We start from the raw sequence: 14,475 nt of genomic DNA on the forward strand, positions 1-14,475 counted from the left end.
GGATTTATACAAAAAAACCACAAGTAAAAATAGCGTATGTAAAAAAAGTTAGCTGTTTTTTTACCAGAGATATGGAGCCTTCCTCACCCCCACTCTACACACACACACTTACTTTTCTCCCCCCACCTTTCCCCTTTTTTCTTCTTTTTTAAATGTTTTTAAAAATCTAAACCAAGGACAAACATTTTTTTAAAAAAAAAGCCAGAGCCACAGAGATCAGGCCATGGGGGTAAGAAAGCTGGCCTGACTTTTAGGGGGTATGTTGATAACTCTTTTACTGAAATGGTTTTGTAGACAGCCTGTCTGTGTAAGTTATTATGCTTTAGCATGGGCAAGCATTTATGATTTGAAAGCACTTTCCCACTTTATGAGGTATTATCTCCACTCATCTTACAGCCCATCAGAAATATTAACAAAAACAAGCTAAAAGATACATTGTAGCAAGGACTGCAAAGCAATAGTTACAATATTGTTGATTATTGTTGATTATTACCTTGTCTAGGCGTCTAAAGAATATATTTTTATTTGTTTTTATAAAACACTTTTATGCAAACTGTAACCCTAGGTGATGTACAGCATTAAATAATATGAAACAGTAGACGAGAGACCTGAGACATTGTTGAAATCAGAGGGGCTATGATTAAGTCCTAATGCAGAGGGCCTTGGGGTGGAAAATTAAAAGGTACAGCCGAAGCGGAAGATGGCATGATTTAAGAGGGGTTCTGGGGCTGCTTTGCAACGGTCCATAGGGAGTCTATAACCCTGATGCACAAACACCAGGGCTGGGTGAGGCGGTTGGGCCTTCGTTAAAGGAACAGGCCATTCATATACCTTTTGTTGTTGTTGACAAATTGTAACCTAACTGCGCGTATGCTATGGGGGCAACCGACAGTCCTTTTGACAAACCCCACATCCCTGGAACTCCATAAAAACACGCTTTACACAGTTATTTTCAACTGACATTTTATTTTCCAACACGGCCTGTTTTGTTCCCAAAACACGCTCTGTTAGTGTTTTTTCTTAGCAAGATTTTGTAATTTGCTGAACGAAGAAGATGTTCAACATTTTGCATTAAACATTTATCTGTCGGTTTGATGATTTCATCTAAAACACTATTTGGGTTCTCGGCCTTTGTCACTTTGTCCACCAATTCTGCCCCTAGAGCTGGGTTAAATGTTCCTGGGTTAAACAGAGGCACTGCAGTGCATATCCCAGCGTGATGATGATATTTAACACACTCTCCATACACAAACTACCGCTAATTTCTTTAATTTTACAATTCACATCATCTAAAGACCAGTACACACAGGCATGATACCTGTGACCGGTGGCATCTATGGCGCACCCAGGACAATCCTCATTTTGTATTTCTCTTAGGCAGTGCTTGATGATTCCGTGCACAGCTGCTCGCACAATTGCACGCATCACTGTTTTACGGTTATGAACTCGCACCGGCTTAATACCGAATTTCTCCCTCAACTTTAGATAGTACAGGCCTATAGAATAAGCATCCCCCGCGGTTTCGGCATTCTGTGGAGCATCTGGTTTTGTGTCTGGGCAAAAACAGACTGGGCCCAAACCACTCGGTCCTTCGGAGCTGTCGGTGTCCAAAACCTCCAAGTCCTCTGAAGAGCCATCGCTCAGCTGCTGAAAAATTGACAGTAAGAAATGCGTGTAAGGCATCTTTGTACATAACATGATTTTAAAAGGCTCTAGCCAACTGAGCATCAGTTCCTGCCAAACCACCCCTTTGGTGCCAACGTCATTTTCTCTCTCTTTTTGATTCCACCATGTGCTGTCTATCTTTGCCCTTTGCAAAGGGGGCTCTCTTTTTTTTTTTAACTTACACGGTATTGAATAGTTTCAATGCATTTGTATTCACTTTTTTACCCTGTGCTTACCAAACAGGCTCTGCCTTAGTAAATTCCCTTTATAAACCTAGTTTTTAATGTTTTTAAAAGCTTTTCTCTTACCCTACACTGGTATTGAATAGTTTAATTGTATTTTTCTTAGCCACTCTTTATAGTTTTTACCAGAGGCTTACTAAACAGGTTTTGCCTTAGTAAATTCCCCTTTTAAACCTAGTTTTCAATATTATTTAACTCTTTTTTCTTAAAAACAAATATTTCCTTTTTTCAAATTCTATCTTTCTAGTCTTTCATAACCTGCCTTTACCATCCTCTTTTCTTCAATAACTTACCTCTCTTCTTTCAAATTTCCTTTTTTCTCTAAACCTTACTCAAACTCTCTTTTTTCATCTTTACACTCTCTCACACTCTTCTTTCAACCTTTTTCTCTCCATGTACCCAAGCACAAACATACACAACACTTCCCCTAGTCAAACACATACACACACACATTTTTTCAAAATGGTCGATGGTGCCACACTTCAGCGCCAACAGAAACGGGGTGGGAAGGCAGGACATAAGCCTTAAAAGGGGCATGGAAACCTGTCAAAATTGCATGGTGATGAATGCTATTGAGTTTATTACTACTTTTGCATTTTATTCCATTTGTCTTAAATAAATTATATTTTAATTCCAGTAGGTTCTGGAAATGTAATATAATAGCCTGGATCTTTTTGTAATCTAATAGAATGATTTTAAAATAACTAAATCTGAGGAAAAACAGTAACCTATTATATGGCAGTTCAATATGACTGAAAAGAGAATATTGTGCTACTGTATCCTCCTAACATCTATCCCTGTGTTTCTTTCCTTGTGGCTGCCATTTCATCTTCATCAAAACATTGAACTGCCAGTTTGGGAGGTAGGTCATATGTTTTATGATTTGGATGGACTCATTATTTACTCCTGGGCACTAAGATTCTACCAAAAAAGTACTATTTTTGTCAAGACACAAACACTCCTCTACAGGAATTTAAGATCAATCCCTCCCCCCCCAAAAAAAACTGTATTATACTAAATGAGTTAACTACGTTTTATCACACGTTAATGACAAAATTGTAGTGTTAGGTTTCAGTTGTCAGGAACTCACATGGGATGGGAAGGGAATTTCACAAGACATTAAAACCCTAAAGGCACTAAAGATACCATAGATTTTGAAACACCTACATAGGATGGCAGGTTTATGATGTGCTACAGAACAGATGAAAACAATGACTCATAAAATTCTGGACTTCCTGCAGAAGGAGGAAGTTTCACTTCAGAAAAGTGCACCCATGCCACTGGGGCTGTTTTGTACTAAGCAAGTCAAATTCAAACCATTAATTACTGCTTTAAAAAAAAAAAAAAACCACAGCCAGAATTTCAGTGCTGAAATTTACTCTAACACTCAGATTCTTCAGTCATGTAGGTGGATAGTCCCATTGCCACGAGGAGTTTCTGGAGTAGGCCCCAATCTAACACAATATCATCCTGTAGAAAATAAGATGAATGAAGCCTATCCCCACTTTAAAATACCCAGTGTGTTTTTGAAATGTCTCACCTCCTGCTATTCCTCCTTGGCAAGTCTTCCTTTGCAACCATAAGTATGGATCCATATAAAGCTACAGGTAAACTTCATGCTGATTCCTGCTCCAGGAAAGACGTCCTAGATTTCCTCAGCCTGTCCGGAGAAGGAACAATGCAAGCCCAGTTTCAGACTAACTGCAGAAATAAATGTTATATCCTTGGGGGCAGCCAGTTTAGGAAGAAATCACTTGAGGCCAGACAGCAGACAGCTAACAAAACTACCATTTTATTTACAGATACAGAGCTCACCCAACCGGCCGAAACTGGCTGGGCTATCCTCTAATAATCTAACTCAGTTGCCATAGGAACAAAAACCATGACAACCAAATACACAACATATTCCTCCCCCCCAATAAGAACATCCCCTAAATAAAACACACACTAGACTAGAGAAGGAGGGTGGACTGCCTCCATTCCCGGCTAAACCCTGGGGATTATTTTGCCCCATAACCGTGGGTTTGCCCTAGCTAAAGATCCAGCCGATGAGGAGGCCTTCTGTCTCTAGGTGGATTATGGCGAACTTCTGGTGTTGTTGCACCCAAAAGTACCATGGGCTCAGGGTCCGCAGCACGAACAGCTGAGGAGGTGGTATCAGCTCGTGCTGGGCGGAGGGGTCTCTCAGCCGCCGGCAGTAATGGAGAACAGTCAGGAACAGGTGATTCGTGATTCGCTGTCTCACCAGAAGAGGTGAAGTCAGACCACTCAACTGCAGATGTGTCCTGAGGACTGGCATGACCTGGCAACAGCTGATCTACATGTCGCTGCCAGGTAAGATTCTCTGCAGTCCAGACTGTGTAGGAAACAGGTCCTGTTTGAGTGATGATTGTGGCAGGGACCCATTTAGCTCTGGAAGTATAATTCCGAGCCAAAGCTGGCTGTCCCGGGCTAAAGGTTCAGTCTTTTGCTCTGGGTGCCCGTCTGATGACTTGATATTGCTGCTGATGTTGCACAATTTGTCGGGGTTCAGAAGGTTTAGCAGATCAAAGCAAGTGCGCAGCTGTCGTCCCATCATTAGAAAGGCCGGGGATGCCTGGGTTGTAGCATGAGGTGTGTTTCTGTTGGAAAGTAAGAAGGTATCCAGACGCTTTTGAATGGAGTGTTGTCCCCTTGCTGATTTCAAAGCGTGTTTCATTGTCTGCACAAATCTTTCAGCTAATCCGTTGGTGGATGGATGATATGGTGCTGACGTGATGTGATGTATCCCATTTGCCTTCATAAAATTTTGAAACTCCTGAGAGACGAACTGTGGTCCGTTGTCGCTCACAAGTTGTTCTGGCAGACCAAAATGACTAAAGAGTCCTTGTAGTTTTTGGATAGTACTTTCTATAGTGGATAGTGGACTGCATTATAGAGACTTCTGGCCATTTAGAATGGGCATCTACTGCCACCAAGAACATGCTTCCTTCAAGGGGGCCAGCGAAGTCAATGTGAATACGTTGCCACGGGTTTTCAGGCCAGTCCCATGGGTGTAGGGGTGCCCACTGGGGTGCATTCCTCACACTCTGACATGACATACAAGCTTTTGCCTTCTCTTCAATAGCACTGTCCAATCCAGGCCACCAAAAATTGCTTTGTGCAATTTCCTTCATGCGCACTATTCCACAGTGACCAGAATGTAGCTGTTCTAACATCTGTGATCTCAGTGGTGGTGGAATAATGACACGTCTCCCCCACAACAACCAACCAGATTGGACCGATAACTCCGTCCGCCTGGACATGTAGGGAACAAGGTCGGGTGAGACTGGAGAGGTTTGTCGAGATTTTCCATGCATCACCAGGTCCATAACTTGGGACAATACTGGGTCAACACGAGTTGCCTTCTTTATCTGAGTAGCAGTGATGGGTGTATTCTCTACCTGTTCAAAGTAGAAGATTTCCTTTTGGGCACTATCCTGATGTTTGACCGGCAAAGGCAACCTTGAGAGGCCATCTGCATTGCCGTGCAGAGTGGATTTCCGATATTTGATTTCATATGTGTGTGCTGAAAGTAACAATGCCCAACGTTGCATAGACTAGCAGCTAATGGGGAAATGCCTGTGTAGGGTCCAAAAATTGACGTCAGAGGTTGATGGTCTGTGAGAAGAGTAAACTTTCGCCCAAACAGGTACTGATGAAACTTCTGAATTCCAAAAACAATTCCTAATGCCTCACGTTCGATTTGGGTGTAGTTAGTTTCTGTTTTGCTTAGAGTGCGTGAAGCAAAAGTAATAGGTCTCTCTTCTCCTGAAGGCATAATGTGTGACACGACTGCTCCCACTCCATAAGGGGAGGCATCGCAGGCCAATTGTAGGGGTAAGGATGGAGCAAAGTGCGTTAGAACTTCAGAATTTAGCAATGCATCCTTAGCTTTGTTAAATGCAACATTACAGGCTTCAGTCCACTTCCAGGTCTTGTTCTGCCCAAGGAGCTCATGAAGTGGTTTTAGCAGTGTGGCTAACTGTGAAATGAACTTTCCATAATAGTTCAGTAGTCCTAGAAACGAGCGCAGCTGACTTACATTTCGAGGTGGAGGAGCCTCCACAATAGCTTTTACTTTTGCAGGGGCCTTATGAAGACCTGCAGAATCAATGATGTGTCCCAAATATTCAACAGAGGGCTTGAAGAATTCACACTTGTCTTTGCGAACTCGTAGGCCATACTCTTCCAGTCTTTGTAGGGTCGCCTCTAAATTCTTTAAGTGATCCTCTTCATTTCTTCCAGTGACCAGGATATCATCCAGATAGCACTGAACTCCTGACAAGCCACACAAGATCTGGTCCATAGCCCTCTGGAACAGGGCAGGAGCAGACGTTATTCCGAAGGGTAGGCGACAGTATCGATAAAGCCCCTTATGAGTCACAATAGTCAACAGCTCTTGGGACTTTTAATCGACATGCATCTGTAAATATGCTTGACTCAGATCAATCTTACTGAACTTTTGTCCCCCAGCCAGGCCTGTGAAGAGGCCATCGATGCGGGGAAGCGGGTATTGCTCTGCACACAACACTGGGTTGACAGTGACTTTAAAATCACCGCAAATCGGGAGAGAGCCATCTTTCTTCACTATTGGAACGATAGGAGTGGCCCATGAGCTATGGGTAACTGGTATTAGGACTCCATTGGTGACCAGGCGCTCCAGGTCTGCTGCAACTTTTGGCCTGATGGCATATGGCACAGTTCAGGCTTTCAGATATTTTGGTGGACTGTCAGGTTTAATGTTCAATGTCACAGTGATTCCCTTCATACTTCCCAAATCATCTCCAAAAACAGCAGCATGTTTCCTTAGTATAGGGGTTAGACTGGTTTCTTCTTTAGTCATCCGGTGCACTTCTGCCCAGTTCAGTTGAATCTTCCCAAGCCAAGACCTACCCATTAAGGCTGAGTAGTTACCTCTCACCACAAACAGTGGCAATTTAGCAGCCTGTCCATTGAGCTCCACCTTAACATCAATAGTGCCCAACATGGGCACAGCTTCTCCCGTATACGTCTTCAGAACAGTTTTTGTTGCCTTAAGCGGAAGATGCTGTAGCTTTTCTTTATACACAGTCTCGGAGACCAGCAAGACGGCTGCACTGGTGTCCAGTTCCATGCGTATAGGTTTGCCATCCAACAATGGGGTTACCCAGTATTCATGTGAGCCCACTGCCAAAGACAAAACATGCAGTGGCACTTCCTCTTGCGATGAGGTGTCACCTTGATCATCCTGGGTCTGCTCTAGGGTATGCAGATTTCCTCTTTTTGTCGGCCAGACCACCAGCCTCTTTTTCTTTTGTTACAGGCACACTCAGTGTGTCCCTTTTTGCCACAGTGTCGACACACCAGGTCCTTACACCAGCATTCTGATGCCTGGTGACCCGGCTTACCACAGCGGTAACATTCTTGACTCTGCACAGTTTTGTGGGTCGGTTCTTGTTACACTTTTTGCACCCAAGGGATGCACTGATGTATTGCGCCTCCCTTGTAGCCAGTTCCATGGAGACAGCAATATCAACAGCCTTCTGTAATGTAAGCTGAGCCTCTATCAGTAGGCGCTTCCATATAGCTTCACTGTAGAGGCCACACACTAACCTGTCACGCAGGGCATCATTTAACATCTCTTTAAATTCACAGAGTTCTGCTAGCTTTTTTAAAATTGCTACAAATTGTACAACTGTTTTATCTTCCTTTTGGTCTGTTTTGTGGAACCTATATCTTTCAGCAATTACCAGTGGTTTGGGGGGAAAATGGGACCCCAGGATTTCCACGTCACTGTAAGATTTAGTCTCAGGCTTAACAGGGTATATTAAGCTGCGAAGCAGGGAGTTGGTTTTGGCCCCTACAACACTTAAGAATATTGGCACCTTCTTCACTTCTGTAATGTCATTTGCAATAACAAAAAGCTCAAAACGCTCAGTATACACATGCCACTGCTCTGTATTCTCATCAAAAGGTTCCAGTGGCCTGGTCAGAGTAGCCATGATTTTTAGTTTCACTTTCACAGTCAGTGCAAACAAGCAGCTTTTTTGTTTGTTTGTTCTTTACCTTGACTTCTATTTCCTTCTGTTACTGGAGCAGCACCGGACTCCCACCCTCGTCGCCACTTGTTATATCCTTGGGGGCAGCCGGTTTAGGAAGAAATCACTTGAGGCCAGACAGCAGACAGCTAACAAAACTACCATTTTATTTACAGACACAGAGCTCACCCAACTGGCCGAAACTGGCTGGGCTATCCCCTAATAATCTAACTCAGTTGCTATAGGAACAAAAACCATGACAACCAAATACACAACAATAAATGTGTCTATTCAGATATTGCAGAGGGAATGCAGAAGCTGAAGCATGACTCTGACAAGTAGCAATGCCAGCCAAGGGGAAGAAACTGCAGCAGTCATACCAAAAGGCAAGGGAGGCCTACAGAAAATGTGGAGCTACCCCCTCAGACCTGCTGCATCTTTGTAGAACTGAATGCCATACTAGGTAGGGACCCCATAACCATCCCGTGAGTAATTGTGGACACCTCATGAAACCCAGAGGAAGGAACCCCAGAAATGCACATTGACAAAAAGCTCATGGAAGATGCAGACCCTGAAGAGAGCCTGGAGTTCATCAAAAGCAGCCAAAATTGCCCCAGATGAACCTAGAAGAGGAACCCACTGAGGAAGAAGGGAGATATGTATTAATGCTTTTTTTATTTTTTTATGGGCCTTGAAACTTCTCCCTCCCTGTCCCTCTTCCACCCTTCTCAAAATGGTGCCTAAATGCACATGATTTATTTGAACAACGTGCACTGGCAGTCTTAGGCAAAGAAGAAGAGAGAGAATGTTATAAGCAACATGAAAACCTTCCCAAATGCATGCTTTCGCCAGCGAGGCCAGATAGAATTTCTAGCAAACATAAAGAGATGCACTAGAAGCAGAAAAAGAAACACAGTGAAAACGAAAGTTAGCATTCAGATAAAATACATAGAAAATTTAAAATAATCATTGCAAGCAATCCAGTAAGTGGTCATTCAGTCTTCGTTATTATGTTATGACTCAGATTGTAATGTAAACAACATGTATTATATAAACACCAAAAAATGCAGTGCTTTGATTTTTTCAGTACGAAAGCCCAAGTCCAAAGCAAATAACTTGCATGCTATGCTTGGATTCAGGGGTAGAAAGAGATAGAGATGGTCTGTTGCTGGCTCAGGGGGCTTCACTTTGAATTAGCTTGCAAGGCTTGGCAGTGGTGAGCAGCCTCCTTCTCTTTCAGAGTTGATTTTGGCACAATGCTCCCATTTGTCATCTGCCACAATCTTGATAAGGTCTGTCAGCAGATGTTCTTTAATTTTTGCCTGAACATTTCTCAGGAGGGCTGCTTTGTTTCTTCCACTATGATAGGAAACTTTCCCACACCACTCCACAACGAGGTCCAGCAGTACTATCACTGTGAAAGAAGTTGCCACATATTGAGAAATGCGGCCTCCACCCGCATGGAACAGTTACGTTCTCTGGACCTTTTCCACACTTATGAATCATCACTGATGTAATAAGTTAGTGCAGGAAACATTACTGATCACTCCACTTATCTGGGACACAGGGCAAACCACCACCCATTCCTCATTGCTACAGATTTTGAAAAATGGCCCATATCTATTGACCATGCTAAGAGCAGTTGAACTGTCCAAAAGCAAGCAGCCCTGAAGCAAGTCTAACCCAGTTCATACTTTTCTGAATAGCCTTATGGTATATTTTTAGGGACTTTTTTCACTTATCTTTTCCTGTCCACTAACCCTTTAAATCTAACAATGCCTGTCCGTCTTATTGTTTATCAGTGGCCTCAGCTTGGGTATCCTTGAGAGCCCCCCCCCTCCCCCCCCCCCGCATATGCACCTGCTGAAAGACTGACCTTGATCAGGAGGAAGAAGAAACAGACAAGAATATTTTCTCAGCTCTCCTCAGGAGCTCAGAGTCCAGAGCCCACGAAACAAGGGAGTAAGGGCTGAAGGAGAGATGGAAGGACCAGAAGATGCATAGGGAAATCCACCAAAACATTATACAGCTCCTGAGCTGGCAAACACAGATGCAAAGCATTGCACCTCGGCAGCCATTGCACTACATGGATAATTTTGTGTTTCTGTGGCTTGGCCCATACACACTCCAGCCTTCACCCCACCAAATCACCAGAAGAGCATGTCATTCTATCCCTGCCAATCCCATGGAAAATAAGGAGAATAGCTCTGACGATACTTACACTGAGCTGTGAGACATGCAGGAACAGTCAAGACCTTGTACCTTCTTAATTGACTTTAAATGTTTTGTAGAAATATTTTTATTGCTATTACTGCTCAGTAAAGATTTGTTTTGTGTACTGATTGGACAAAGGGCATTGAATGAGACTATAACCTGCTGGAGCCTCCTTGAAGGGACTGCTGTTTTGTTTTGTTTCCCCCCTCCTTTCTGGAGGACCTTTAATAACCTCAGAAGGAGTAAACACTTGCGACATCCCATGCTTTGACCTGTACTGCTGACCTTCCATGAGTACAGAGTTGTACGTGTCTCACCCTAAGGTGGGGTGGGTGGGAGGCTGGATACATCACTAGATTAATAAAATACATTAACAATACATTCATATCATGCCACCTGCAGTTTAATCATGAAGTGACACAAATTAACACAGAGCAGTACACTGACTACTGTATACTGTCACGATGGGCTCTCAACAGCCCACAGCTGTACAGTGCCTTAGCTTCCTTTTATACTTGTTCTTGTGTTTGTTTGTTCATAAATAGAAGCCAGTCTTTCCACTTCCCCCCGCCCCCCATCCTGGCAGTAATGTGTTTTACATATTTGCAAAGCAAAGGGGGAAACAACATGCAGAAAGAACAGTAGAAATGTTTGGCTCACTGGGATCCAACCTAGTCATATCTCCAGCATCTTTTCAATCTACCAAACGCACCTTCAACAGTCATCCTGCACCTGCTTAGGTGATAGTTAAATCTCCCCTTGCGGCATACCTGGTGTATGGCTTCATGAGCCAGGAAAGCAAAGGGTAGGCTGAGTCCCGAAGAATCATAATCGGCATTGCATTCTCACTAATATGAATGTACCAGTCAGGAAAAATGTCCCAGCATGAGGCTTTTCAAGAAGTCCTGTGTTCCTAAAAATGCAAGCATCATACACCTTCCTTCACTCAACCTATGTTAATATCAGTGAAATGTCCTCAGTGATCCACCAGTGTTTGCATAACCATAGAAAAGACCCCTGTTCATTTTATGTACTAGAAGCAAGACGGGGAGGGGACAGGATCAGGATATTCATCCCACCTGTCACCCCACCACAGTGACAAAAACCCATTTCATTGAATCCATCAACTAGTTCCTGCCAGTGCCCCAGAGTCACAATATAGTGCAGCAGGATAGGCTTAATGGCCTTGCACTCCTGGATGATGACCACCTGCACTATAGATTATCCAACACCAAACTAATTGCCCACTGACTAATAGAAATCTGGAATTGTAGGCTTCCACCATACGATTGCCACTTGTTTCTCCACTGTCAAAGCACCTCTCATTTTGATGTTTCAGTGCTAGAGGGTGGGGCAAGCTCCATGCACACATCCCCCATCACTTGGTGCTCATTTCACAGGCCCAGAAACACTGTGGGAGCTGGTCAATGAATGCCTGCAACAGCTGGCAACCATCATTCACTGTCTGCATCATATTCTCCTCCTCTGTTTCTTCACTGCGGCAGGACTAGGTGATGTGGTAGTTGGTGAAGTACAGCAAATACAGAAGTTCTGCCTGTCTCTAACACAGACACAAGAACTCTGTTGATCTGCTTCACATCCATGCTTCTGTCAGTGAGATGACAGAGAGATTGAAAACCAGCATCAGGAACTGTGGGAATTAAAAAAAAATGTGTGAAAGGGGATGATCATTGGATGGAAGAGAGAGAATTGTGGAAAACGGACCCCAGGCTCTCTAAATTCCCCAAAAGGAGCGCTAGTATCCCACAATGCACTTTCAAAATATCCTAGAAGGTAGTGCACTGGACGGTGATGTGGGATACCCTGCTATGCCCACTCATAATGCAGGGTGTCCATTGCCGATACAATCTCTTGCTGTGAGGATGTGCTGTACCAGCAAATGTATTCAAATGTGCATGTGCGCTAACAAAATTGCATTGTTGACTGTTAAATGTCAGCAGAAACGCTACTGACAAAACTTTCTAGTGTAGCCCTAGAGTGTAAGCTTCTTGGGGCAGAGACCATCTTTTTGTTCTGCATTTGTACAGTGCCAAGCACAATGTGGTCCTGGTTCATAACTAAGGCTCTGAGGCATTACAACAATTAAATAGTAATTCAAACATAAACAAATGCATAAACAATAAAGCTGCCTATTAGGCAGGCCGAAAAAATATCCTATAGGGAATAGCTGTTTTGACCTATCATTCCTTCTCTTCTGTAATAAATAAAATTTGTAGTTAAGGGCACAGTAATTGCATCTTCATTTTGGCCTGAAATCTGACAAACTCAGGCTATGGCTAAGTGCATGAAGGAACCAGTTTCATGGGTGAAGTAGTCCAGGCAACTTCCATCTATGTTATGGAGGTAAATTGATTACATCGATCTAGACCAGGGATAGGCAACCTGTGGCACACGAGCTGATTTTCAGCGGCACTCACATGGCCCGGGCCCTGGCGACTGGTCCAGGGGGCTCTGCATTTTAATTTAATTTTAAATGAAGCTTCTTAAACATTTTTAAAATCTTATTTACTTTACATACAACCAGGGCCGCCTCTAGGTTTTTTGCCGCCCCAAGCAAAATAAAATTTGGCTGCCCCCACCCCAGCCCTGGGCTCCCCCCCACACCTGCACCTCCTGGCACCCCAGGCCTGGGCTCACACACACCCCGTGCTGCACCAGCTCTGGGCACCCCTCTTTCCCCCCACCAGTGCCCCCTCCGCCCGCCACCCCAGCCCTGGGCTCTGCCCCCTCCTCCCTCAGCTGCACCCTCCTTCTGCCCCAGCCCTGGGTCACTGGTGACTTGCTCCCAGGGCGGGTCATTCAGCAGGAATTTTGGATGTGCACAGAACACAGACAGGATTGGTTCCCATATGGTTACAGAACTGCGGTAAAGTGCAACAATTTTCAGCTTGTGTGATTGGAGGATATCTGGATGCATATTATAAGAGTCTCCTCCATAAACGAGAAAAAGTCAAGATGCCTTTATTATTCTTTTGTTCCACTCTGTGTTTCTATGGGGAATTTGCCAATGCAATATGACTGTCTTCCTTTTAAACAACAACAACAAAAAAGGCAATGGCTGTTGAAAATAGTAATTCCAGTCCTAAAAACCACTGGGAAGCATTTCTTGCTCAATTTTATCTACTTTTTCTACAGCAAGTTACAGTGGATCAGTATATTTGATTTGGGAGAAATGAAGTAACAGCTGCCCAAATTGAGCTTGAGCACTTCTGAATTTTGAGGTGTTCAAATCTGGAAGGCAGGTGCTAGATTCCCTTTCTGAATATTAGCTAAATCTGGAAAGGAAAAGTCAATTTCTGCTTCCATGGCTCAGAAGTGGAAATCGTCCTAAGTGCCTGGTACTGTATCTAAAGCTGCCCAGGTCCAGTAGAGCCTCCCCTTCCTTACTTTTCATTTTAAATTCTAGTGGGATCCATGTACCTCCCTTGCTAGGCTTCAGATAGAGAGGGACACTGTCCATTTAGTCCACCCAATTCCTTCTTTGGGGGCTGCAAGGTGAGGTCACACCAGTATCCCTAATCCAGTCTGGGGATGTCTTCTGAAGGGGATATCTGGGCCAAAGCCTTCTACTCCTTGGGCACACTTGTTCCCCATTCACAGTGCCATCCCGCTCTAGCAGTGAGTGCAAGCTGCAGCATGAGGTTTCAGCTGCCATGCTCCCTCCCCCCAACTTTTCCTGTTGGTAGTGGCCAAGGGAATGCTGGGAAATGTAGTTCTTTCCCTGCTCCAGGGCTGGTTCTATAGGCAGGGAGATAACCAAGGAACTACAGCTCCCAGGGCCCCCTGTTGGTTCTCAGCTCCCAGGCTGGATCCCTGCTAGCTGCTGCCCCTGCAAGTGGGCTGCCCCAAGCAGCTGCTTGCTTTGCTGGTGCCTAGAGCCGCCCCTGCATACAACAATAGTTTAGTTATATATTATAGACTTATAGAAAGAGACCTTCTAAAAACGTTAAAATGTATTACCGGCTCGCAAAACCTTAAATTAGAGTAATAAATGAAGACTCAGCACACCACTTCTGAAAGGTTGCCGACCCCTGAGCTAGACAATAACTAGACCAATTTCCAAACACACAAGTACACACTGAGGTACTGAGGATCTGGCCCATTATGCCTATTGCTTATTTGGTTTCTGTCTCTCCATTCTTAATAAACCTTGTTTTAGTGCAATCGTTGTGGTTTTATTGTAATGTTTGGGAATTTCACAGAGACTAACTCAAAAGGTGAAACAGCTTTCACTCTGGAAAAAGAGATGGTGAAGGAAGCATGTCTATGATTCCTAGTCAAAAAGGTATATAGTG

At 43.9% G+C, this 14,475-nt stretch overlaps 1 long non-coding RNA gene across 2 annotated transcripts; it reads right to left on the reverse strand.

The window, feature by feature from the left end:
- Positions 1–1,007: 1,007 nt before the first annotated feature.
- LOC120372330 lies at positions 1,008–10,226 on the reverse strand. Of its 2 annotated transcripts, none has more exons than XR_005584898.1 (3): positions 10,167–10,226; positions 3,448–3,567; positions 1,008–1,647 (listed from the first exon to the last, which is right to left on the reverse strand). It is a non-coding gene; the product is annotated as an uncharacterized LOC120372330 (long non-coding RNA). The 2 variants fall into 2 exon arrangements; XR_005584897.1 differs by lacking the exon at positions 10,167–10,226 and adding an exon at positions 7,974–8,035.
- Positions 10,227–14,475: the final 4,249 nt, after the last annotated feature.

Source organism: Mauremys reevesii, linkage group 9 (genome assembly GCF_016161935.1).
Source record: "Mauremys reevesii isolate NIE-2019 linkage group 9, ASM1616193v1, whole genome shotgun sequence".
In the NCBI taxonomy this organism is placed as follows: Eukaryota; Metazoa; Chordata; order Testudines; family Geoemydidae; genus Mauremys; species Mauremys reevesii.